Genomic DNA, 11,898 nt, shown 5'->3' on the forward strand with positions numbered 1-11,898 from the left:
CTTTGGGTGTATCTGACTCATATATATAGGTGTATCTTACTGTTATCAATGGGTGTATCTTATTGTTATTAATGGGTGTATCTGAGTCATATATATATGGGTGTATATTACTGATATCTTTGGGTGTATTTTTAGTTTCAGAGAAAATGGCAGCAAGAAACCAAACAAAAGACCTTAAATGTGCCACACATCTCCTGAATGATAAGTTCAGAAACATGACTGAGGAGAAGAAGGCGATTGTGAGGGATCTTGGATTCGGTGGGTTGATGCACATCCCACCACTGAGGGTGGATCACCAACTCTTAAGGGAGCTGGCAAACAACTTCAAACTTGGGGAGAACAGACTGAAGACAGGATATGGTTCTTTCCAAATAACCCCAAAAAAATAGGTGATGCGCTTGGCATCAATGCAACAGGTAATTAGCTCAAAATTATAGGTGTATATTAAGTTGTTGCTTGGGTGTATATTAACCTGATGCTTGGGTGTATTTGAACCGACTTGAATGCTTTGTTGTCTTCCTTTTTGTAGGAGATCTATTTCCTGAGAAAGTTGACTATAAGAAACTTTCTGATGATGACAAAATAATTTATAGAAGATTCCAGGGTAAGACCCTCAAAAGTCTTACCGATGAAATGATGGAAATTGGCGTTGGCAACGAAGAGGAACGCCTGATGTTCAAGAGGATATTCATCCTCTACATACAGATGGCGTTCCTTTTGCCAACGACGATAAACAAAATATCGCCCGTGCACCTGGCCCCAATTTTTAAGATGGACGGCATATCGGAGAGAAACTGGGGGGGGGGCATGTTTTGACCTTCATGGTCAAGGGCATCACAGACTATCAAGAGAAGAAGAAGAAGGCAATCAATGGCTGCCTCTTCGCCCTGATGATAATCTACTTTCATCTTTCAAAAAACAAAGGCAAGAACAGGACTGAAAGACCACCAAAGCCCTGGATTGCCAACTGGACTAAGGAGCAGTTGGTGGAAAGAATGACTGCAGAAAGAGAGGAAATTTTGGTAAGTAAACATAATAAGTTGGGTGTATTTTATTTACCCGAATGCTGCTAACTAAAATATCTCATGTTTCAGGGGATTGTGAAGATGGCAGAGACAAGAGAAAAAATGAAAAAAAAAAGAAAAAAAAAAGAAATAAAACAAGAAATAAAAAAATAAAAAAAAGGAAGGCGAGCCCAACATCGTCTTCGGAGACAGAAACTACTGACAGTGACACTTCTACCTCTGAGTCTGAGGCTCAAGAAGACTCAGAGGATTCGGGAAGAAAACACCCCAGCAAAAAGGGAAAAAAGTAAGTACCATACTTGGGTGTAATTTCTTTTTCGGGTTGGGTGTATTTTGTCTGTTCACGTTGGGTGTATGTAGCTTATTAAGCAGGGTGTGTTTCGTTTGCTCCGTTGGGTGTATATTGTATATTTAGTTGGGTGTATCTCGTGAATCCATTTAGGTGTATTTTTAGTATGTTCTAAATGACAATTGTTTGCCTTCCAGAATGGACTCAAGAAAAAGAAAGCAGAGGCAAGAGGAGTCAGATTCTGATTCAGAATCTGAATCTGAACTAAGTGATGAGTAATGTCCTGAAATTAATACTCCTTTCTTTTGGCTATTTTATAAAGATTTCGTGTATTAACTGAAGTGTCTATTATTAACTTATAGGAGCGAAGAATCATCACCTGCGGAGAAGGAGAAGAAAAAGAAAAAAACAAAAACAACTCCAAAAAAGTAAGCAATTCTTTGGATAAAATTCTGTGATAAAATTAATTTTTTATTTCTGATTGGTACTGTTTTTTTCCACCCAGAACACAACAAAAAAAGAAAAAAGTTGTTGTGGAGGATTCACCTCCTGAAGAAGATCAATACTTTGACGGGTACAGTACCTCGTAAGCTATACTACGGTCTATCATCGTAATTATTTTTGTTAACGTCTTATTTTATGAATGTAGTGAGAGATATGAAATATCAAGTGACGAACTCGATGAATGGCTAAGGGAAAACGTTGATAAATCTACTGCAGAGGGGTATGTCTTGCTGGGCTGTGTATTTGAGATTTTGTTGTCTTTTGTTTGCTAATAATTGTATCTTGTTTTGCAGGGAGAACCAAGTTGACCTGCGATCGACAGAAGGTCACTATGTGTCCTCTGAAACGTAAGAAGCTTTATTATTTAATAAAATCTTGTTATCATGATTTGGATGTATTCTGTGAAACAATTTGGGTGTATTTTGTGGATCAAGTTCGGTGTATCTTGTTTACTAAGTTGGATGTATATTTCGTTTGAATAACATGAAATCTGTTTAGACTACCAGCTGTGAACTTGGGTAGTGATGATCCTTCCTCTCAAGGACGCACAGAACAGAGTAGTGTAAACCAGCCGTCTCAGAGCATGTAATTTCTCTTTCAAATAATCGTTACTTTTGTTCTTCTAATAACTTCTACTTCTAATTCTGTATATATTTTTTTTAGAAAAAAAGCCTTTTATTATTTTATTCAAGAAAAAAAAAGGCAGCAAAAAAAAAGCAAAAACTGCAAGTATGTAAGTTCTCAAAAAACAAAGCCTGTCTTCTTTTTGAATTGTTCGGGTGTATTTTTTGACCTTCTTTGGGTGTATTTTAGGTTGACTCCGACTGATTCGAATATGATGCTTGTGAGGGAACAAACACCGTCGGAAGCGCTTGCAATGTGAGTTTTCCAAGAATATTTCAACCTTATAACCTTATTATTTTCAAATACGTTGTTAACCTTTCATTTTTATTCTTGTATAGATTCCCGATCCAGTTTTTTGTGCCGGCATCCCAACAAACAACCACTGACGCAGATTTCGAACCAACCCCTATGCTACAGATTGAAGGGGCTAGAGAAACGTAAGAAAATAGTATTGGGTGTATATTTATTTAGGGTTTGGGTGTATATTTGCTAACAGTTTGGGTGTATATTCTTCCTGATCAATTTTGTGTAACTGTGCAGCACTCCTGAAACCCCCAAACAACTTGATGAAACAACACCCAAGCTTCCCCCAGCTCCAACAAAAATGTAAGTTCATCAGACTAAAATCAATCTTTGCTTATCATCCGTATATTCTTATTCTTACTCTTGTTCTTATACATAATGACGCAGTCATCCAGCCGCAGATGACGCTGCTGCCCTGTTGATGATGACACGGACAGCAACCTATGTTCCTAAAACAGATCCAGGGATGCCATCATTCAGCCTCGGATTGACAGATTCAAGCCAGGAGGGGGCGTCAACGCAGGAGACAGAAAGGGAAAAATCTCCAGAAACTGCAACTATGCTAGAACAATTAGACAGTTTGGTCCAAAAATTAGCAAGCAGTGCGGCAAAGGGAAAAGACGAAAGTCCACAAATTCAGAGGGAGACTGGGGGAGAAAGTTTTGCAAAGTTTGAAACTCCTGGGGGAATAAATCAAATTCCGGATGATATGAAACAAAAGTGCTACATCTGGGGGACGAGACTGAAGGAAGACGCAGAAGGCGATACTCATGAGTATGAGGAGATATGCACTCTGATTGGCTAAGGAGAATACATTTTGATGAGAACGCACCTTGCATCCCTCCAGGCAAAAAGTGATATAGAATCTCAGGTAATTTTAGACTAACATTAATGTTTTTACACCAAAGTCAACTGCAATGTTTATTAATTTAAAATTGATTTCTAGATTGTATCTGCCATCTGCCTCATCCTAAACCAGAAAAATGAAAAGAGGTTTCAGGAACAAATATACTGTCTGCCCCCCGATATTGTGGTAAGTGTTACTTCTACGAACTTTGGGTGTATTTTATGCATTGATTTGGGTGTATTTTTTAGCTTAGATTGGGTGTAAGTTGTGTATTTTCACTATTTCATTTCTTGTATCGCAATTCTTGCAGAGCATGGCACTTTCGGATCACCCAAGGGGGGAATTCATATCCCCGAAAACGAAAAAAGAATTCAGGGTGGAAGCCTACCCGAGTTTCATTCACTTCATAGATAGAAAAAAATTAAGTTCGCATCCATATGTAAGTTTTCGTTTCGTAAATTTGTTAGTACGCTTATTTACTTATATGCCAAATAAAATAACAGACTATTGAAATGTGGCAATCCTTCAGATTTTTGCTCCTGTTTGCTACTCGGGACATTGGTGGTTATGGCTGATAAATACAACAAAGCGGAAATGTCAAATACTTGACCCGCTACACAAAAAAGCTCCAAGCGATGAGAGAAAGGACATTAATAAATTCACTGTAAGTTGCCTCTGTCTTCTTTACTTTAATAGATAGGTCTATTTTGAAGGTTGAGTTGGGTGTATATTCCATATTCAATTGGGTGTATCTTGTCCATTCATTCGGGTGTATTACTGATTTGTTTTGGTATTTAAGGGATATGTATTTTCAAGATTGATAACATATGCCGGCGGAAAACCTCTCGAGAAAGGCGAGAAGGAGAAGGAAATTAAAGCCTCATATGTTAAAATATCAGGCCAAAAAACAAGGTATAAATTTGTGACTGTGAACATTAAACTTTCCTAAATGAGATTTGTAATTTATTTTCTTCGTTTTCAACTATGACTGCGCTATCTACGTAATGAAGTGGCTTGAGTTAATTGAGCCGGAAAACATTAAAAAGGGGAAGTATGAATGGGATAATTGGACACAGGTAACTGTCTTTAGAACTATATAACTCTGTATTACTTTACTGAATTAATATTTCTGTTTAAACATAACATACTTTTTAATTGTAGGAGGAGGTGGACCACTATAGAGTGGAGTATGCTTCCCGGATACTATTCAGTGAGATGAATAAACAGAGAGATCAGGCAATTAGAGAGAGTAGTGCTATAAGGCTATCGAAGCCATCCTCTGTATTATTGAGTCCGTTTTGTCAGATTAATTCTGCTGATATAGAAACTGGGTAATCCAACTGCTGGGTAGTTTGTAAATTGAACAAATGATGTAAATATTTGTCATTTATCAACAACTTCTATTCGATGTATATTTTTTCCGATAGTTAAACTATCTGTGATGGTAAACTGCCTGTGATGTATTCAAAAGCTGTATTACAGGTGGTAAAATATGAAGAAAAAATAAAGGCATATATAAACGTAAATTATAAACTGTTACACCCAATGCAAGTCTAATAATACACCCGAGGTTGAATAAAAAATATACCCAACTGTCTATATGTGTCTATATGTAAATTGTCAATTAACAAAAATACACCCAAAAGAAACAGAGCTTTTACACCCATACTCTTTATAACTATACACCCAAAGAGTTATCCCCTGCTGCTTGTACCCTGAGCTGATAATTTATAACTTGTCCCTGATATTGGCTGCAATTTGAATGCGCCGCTGATGCAGCATCAAACAGGTTTATCTGAATATAACACTCCCGCATTAGCTAAACTATTAACTAGAAAAATAAACTCAATCGCCACAAATTTAAAGAACATTACATTTACCTCGCTTAAAACTTTCGTCTTCTTCTTCTTTGTGGCATTTGCAATCTGTTTCTCGAGCTTTGAACCTAGCCTGTTTTTTGGACGTCCTCTTGTTCGAATCCTTGGCGGGCTTTGAAGCTCGTTAACGGATTCCAAGTTGGCGTCTTCGTGGGATAAAGAAGATGTCCCCTTCCTTTTGGCTTTTAATGCTTCCATCTCGGCCATGACGTTATCGTACGCACGGTGCAGAATTGCAGTCAGCTCCTCCGATTCGGAGGCAAATTCGCAAATATTTTGCGAACGAAAAACCAATTGGTCGAACCTCTTGCTTCTTGGCTCCATTAGTGGCTCGTCGTGGCTGCTCTTGATGTGTGTGTGTTGCCTCTTTACCTTCTTGCTCCATCGTTCCAGTATGTATCTAGGAGACACTTGGCTTACTTGTTCGAAGCTTAACACGCTTAGTGCGTGACGGCACAGTATCCCTCTCGACTCGAATAATAAGCATTGGCATTTTACCTCGGCTGCAACTGAGTCGTAGGTAACCGCGAACTTGTCGAATATTGAGCTGGAAACTTGTTCTCCGACTTCGTATACTGAATAGCCTAGAGCGGAATTCTTTAATCTGGTGATGCAATTCACCTTTCCTCTGAATTGGGCTTGGACTTCCCTAAACTTTGCGTGAGTGTACGCATCTTGAAACTGAGCTTCGATGGAGGATTTGGTTGCACACGGTATGACCGTATGAAAATCTGCAGCATCTGATTCTCTCTCTGCTTGCTCCCTGCTTCCGAGGCAATTATCGTACTGTTTGACGAACTGAATAAGCGAGCTGTTCCGGGTGATGTACTTGTTAAAAAATGAATGCATGCTCTCGCTCTTTTGTGTGCTTCTCATCCCTGCCCAGAAGTGGTGATCCAGATAGATAGGAACCCATATGTGACGGTCTTCGTACAGATCTGCATAATACACCCAAACACACACTGTAAAATACACCCGAGAGAACATACAATTTACACCTCTGCTGCAGATTTTAAAAACACATTACCTGAAAGCCACTTGTTGTCCGCAATACCAAAATTTAGCAGAAAATCGTTCCAATTCCTATCGAATGAGTCTTTGCTATGAGAGTTCCAAACAACATGGCTCATTTGTTGTTCGATATCGGCATGTCCCTTGTACCCGTTTAATTTGCTTGGAATCTTCTTCATGATGTGCCAAATACACCAGCGGTGAACTGTTGTTGGCATACAGGCCTTTAAAGCCCTTTTCATTGATGCGCACTGATCGGTGAGAAACCTTTTCGGAGCGTTTCCTCCCATGCAACGAAGCCAGCATTGAAATAACCATTTGAATGATTGAATTTCTTCGTTCTTCATCAAAGAGCATCCGAGAAGTGTTGACTGACCGTGGTGATTCACCCCGACAAAAGAACCACAGACCAAATTATACCTGAAACGAATTACCATGGTCCAGAATGCAAAATCATTAGGTACACCCTAACAAATGCTTCGAATACACCCAATGAAACACTCAATATACACCTCTGCTGCGGATTCGTAAAAATAAATTAATTTAGCATCATAAACAGGGACAGTTTGTTACCTGTTTGTATTGTAGGTGGTGTCGAATGAAATGACGTCTCCGAAATACTCAAAGGCGGCTCTGCTTCTTGCGTCGGCCCAAAAAGCCAGCTTAATCGATTGATCCTCCTCGAGTTCGAGCTCAAAAAAGAAATTCGGATTCTTCTCTTTCATTCTTAAGAAATATTTCCCGAATTCCTTTGCATCTTCTTGTTCGGAAACATTCCGCACTTCCCTGGTAATGTAATTCCTCACGTCCTTTTCGATAAAATTTAACTCGCGGTGACCCCCGGCAGCCGCAACAAATGATTGGTAGGTTTTGCTTGGTCTGATACCGGCCTCGTCGTTATTCTCTATCGTACGACGAATGGACATGCTTAGTTCCCTGTGCTGTTTGAGCATCTCTGCTTTGCTTGGACAGCAGGGGTGTGAATGATCTAGCACAACCTTTGAAATGATCCAAGAACCGACATCCTTCAATGTGTGTATATAAATTCTTGCAGGACAGTTTAAACCGGCTGTCGGATTGGTCTTCTCGGTTGGAGATATTTTAGATTTCCATTTTCCCTCTCTGCTACATGTAATCAGTTGATTCTTAATCTCGTTTCCCTTCCTATTTGTGCACCGAACTCTTGTAGAGAAACCTGCAGCCTTGGCGTAGTTCCTGTAAAATTTTCCGGCATCTTCAAGGGTGGTAAAGGTCATTCCGACCTTTGGAACAAGCTCGTCATCAACAACCGAGAGAGACTGCACAATACACCGTGTCAGAACTGTGAATACACCCATAGATATGATACAAATACACCCAATCATGTCTAATATGATACACCCGAATCGAAACAACTCAACTACAGAATGACCTTTAAAGCCATAAACTGTCAATACACAGGCTGCAGAATACACCATGTCAAAAACTAAAAACACACCCAATCATGTCTGATATAATACACCTGAACAACAACAACTCAATTAAAAATAACAAAAAACCAGTAAAGTGTATATACACCCACACTTATAGCTAAAATACACCCAAAGAAGAATTGATCTACACCCGAGCGTCTGCTATGTTGAGCAATTTTTAAACTACACAATGCTATACAAATTACTGTAAATCAAACCTCAGGAACTTCGTTAGATTCAAATTCATAATCCACTTCGCCTGGATTCAGCACACAATCTGAGCTTGAAGGATCCATTATCTTCAAAACGAGTTCAAACTTTGATTTCAGAAAACAACAAATCAAAAGAGAAAACGAAGCTCGAGTGGTAGAGAGAGAAAAAGATAACGTAAACGAAGAACATACCAGTGAGAAAAGGAGAGGAAAAGATCGATGGAGAAGAATGAGGGAAGACGCGCGAGAAGAAGAACAACCAAATCTCAAAATAACGAAAACGAAGAAGGAAACAAATATTTTAAATTTGGAAGTTAGATATACGCGGGATATTATATAGCGCGTGTAATCAACGTATGTGGAGGAGCGCGTATTTTAAATTTATTGTTTAATAAACTTGTAAAGCATACAAGCCCTAATGGCTTGTATGCAGAACTTTTCCGATAAATTAATAATGTATATAATATTTAAATTTGCAATAGCCAATTATTTAGATTTGTGTCCTTACAAAGAAAAAGTACTATCACCAAGTTATAATCGGTTATAAAAAATTATTATATTATTTTGCTATAAGTTTTTTAATTTTATTTTATTTTAATTTATATATTAATATTTTGTATGTATATTGATTATAATAAATTTATTTTTGGATTATATTTTAATTTGATAGAATTTAATTCAATTATATTAATTTTTATTATGATTGCATAATTTTTTGAAAATTTAATATGCATCGAATTATATACCTCTCTTGTCAAAGAAAATAAATAAAAATTCGTGATAAAAATAGAACAGAAGACGTTTTACTAAATAAAAATGAACTCATTACCATATCCCTAACCTAGATTCAAGCACGTTAGGCCAACAGAAGGGTTTAACCAAATTTCTCCTCTAACGTCTAATAATCAAGTTTCTCAGACTTACATGTTATAATGGGACTTCATATTTTAACCATTGGAGTTGCTTTTATGAGAAGTTAAATCCCAGTTGGAGGTATTGGAAAATAGTGATAAAATGACTAATCAATCTTATAAAAATAAATATTAAAAATTGAAATTTTTTTTTTTATTAAAAATTTTGTTATCTTTTGAAATAATTCTCAGAGTCTATTTAAAATTTTTTTTCTTAAAAAAAATGCTTAGAAAACTAACTAAAGTTATTTCAAAAGGAAAAGTCTAGGGGCCAACAATTTTATTGCATTTTGGCTAGCATATAACCAACAGAAAAATGTGAGCCATTTCGAGCCCGTTTGGGAAGTGTCAAAAGCTATTTTTTTTACTTTTGAATTATGAAAAGTTATGATAAGCGTGTTTGGCACCATTTTAAAGAAGAGCTTTTGACTTCCCGAAAAGTTAATTTACAACTTTTGGAAGAAGTAAAAATAGATGACTTATCTCCTTCTCCATAAGTCATTTTATTACTTCCGTGGAAAAAAAATTGATTTCAAAACAAAAAAAATTTACTTTCATTCTTGATTCTGTGAAAAATGTTTCCTATTTCTGCTGGAAATACTGGCCCTCAACCACCATTTTCACGCAAGGTTCCATCTTCTAGAAGCACTGGCCTTCCACCGTCATCTTCACGCAATGTTCCATTTACTGGAAGTGTTGGCCCTTCACCACCATTTTCACGTAATGATTCATTTGCTGGAAGTATTGACCATTCACCACCATCTTCTGTTCCATCTGAATCAGGATATATTCCTTCCAGGTATTTTTTTTTATCATTTTATCATTCTATTTTTATTATTAAATTTGTATTGAACATTGTGTATGCTATGAAATCTCACTTTTAATTTTATTTTTCTACATGTGATTTTAATTTTATTTTTTTATATGTGATTTTATTTTTATACAACTTGCTATTATTTTTATAATTAGTTTTATAATTTTTTTTTATGTTCTTCTCCAACAAATTTATGAAAGTGGCAAGTCCGGAAGAAAATTTAAAGCTGATTGGAATGTATTTTTTGAGTTATTTATCCAAACGCTACAATTTTAAAATAAGTACTTCTATAGTTAAAAATCCAAACACAAAATAACTTGTTTATAAGTTACTATTAATAAAAGTCCTTATACTTTAAGTTCTTTTTCCAAAAGAACTTATTTAAGTTATTTATCCAAATTGGGCCGAAATCTCGCACCAATCTCACACTATCAAATAATCATTGATGGCTAGTTGATAGCTACCAATCACAAATGTTACTGGCTCTAGCATTGCTCATTTCAAAAATAAAAAATATCAGTAGTTATGGATTGAGAAGAATATAATAAAAGAAAGTCTTTGTGCCACTAGTAACGGAGGAATGTCTCGGAAGAATAAGCACATGATCAAGATCTACAAAAATTTGCAGTAGTATCAAAATTTATTAGTGAAAGAATCTAGGACATGCTATTCAGGATTCAATATTGATGCATGTGTAGTGTGTTCTCGATGCCATAGCTCTTCGTTTGTCACGTAGCGTGCGTATAACATTTCCAACGCTGCATGGATTTTCTCCTTGTAAGTTGCAACTTGCAACTCTCATGAGTATGACATGACCACACTGCTATAGTATTCACCACCTAAAATGAAGAGTTAGTTCCAATCTAAATTACTACTCTTAAAATTCTATTTGTTTATAAATATTAAATAGACTTATATTTATAATTAAATTTCATAAATAATATAAGTAAATCAGATTAATATAATCAAATTAGATTTACTTTTATGATTGAACAAATTCATAGATGAAAAGGATTATAGTGGTTGCATGTTCATAAAACTTTGATAATATTTAAAAAATATAACTAAACTTAATATTATCTATTTTATATTTTAATTTCATGATATTCTTAAATTTAAAGTGTTACTAAATAAAAAGGAAGTGACTTTAATTTTTAGTGTTAGATTTTAGAATTCATTGAACATGTTTAATAAGAAATAATTCAATAATGAATGAATATAATTAGTAACTTGAACAGTTGCTCTTTACTAAGGAAAAGATTAGCGTATGTAGTCAGAAACCAAGAGCTAAATATTTAAAATTTAAAAGTGATTGCTATAATGTTTAAAAGAATATGTTTAATTTATTAAAAAAAATTAAAAATAAATATTTAAATTTGTACCATATGAGACCCACAAATAAGTGGGTGACACTGACAACCGAAAGGTGCAAACTGCAAAGTGTCAACTGCTAACTAACATCAATACAACTCAAACACAAGCAATTCAGGAATGTACAGTACACTTGAAAGAAATCAAACAAAGGGTGTGTTTGGATTTACGTTGGAGAAGAGAAAAGCTCATTTGAGCTTCTTGAACGCTTCATCTTTATGTTTGGCAATGGTTTTATTCTGTAAACGTAGAAGTGATTTTTGTCTTCAACCTACGTTTACCAAAAGCTAAAAATTCTAGCTTTTCCGTTCAGCTTTTCACGTTGGATTAAACTTTATGTTCTATGTACCAATTATACCCTTTATTATTCATATATTTATTATTTTTTTTATAATATATATTTTTAATACTTTCTTATGCATATTATTTTTTATAAAACTTTTGTTTTTTTATATGAAGTCTTTTACTGTTATTGTTATTTCTTTTTTGTATAGAATATTTTTTTACTTTATATTATGATTCTATTAATTCTATTAGAGTACTAAAGAATACTGAGAATACTAAAAAAATATTAAAATTTATTTAAATATTTAAAATAAAATTATAAGATAACATAAAATAATTATTTAAACTCATGTCTTTTTTTGTAATTTTCTATC

This window comes from Arachis hypogaea, chromosome 9 (genome assembly GCF_003086295.3).
Source record: "Arachis hypogaea cultivar Tifrunner chromosome 9, arahy.Tifrunner.gnm2.J5K5, whole genome shotgun sequence".
NCBI classification, from domain to species: Eukaryota; Viridiplantae; Streptophyta; class Magnoliopsida; order Fabales; family Fabaceae; genus Arachis; species Arachis hypogaea.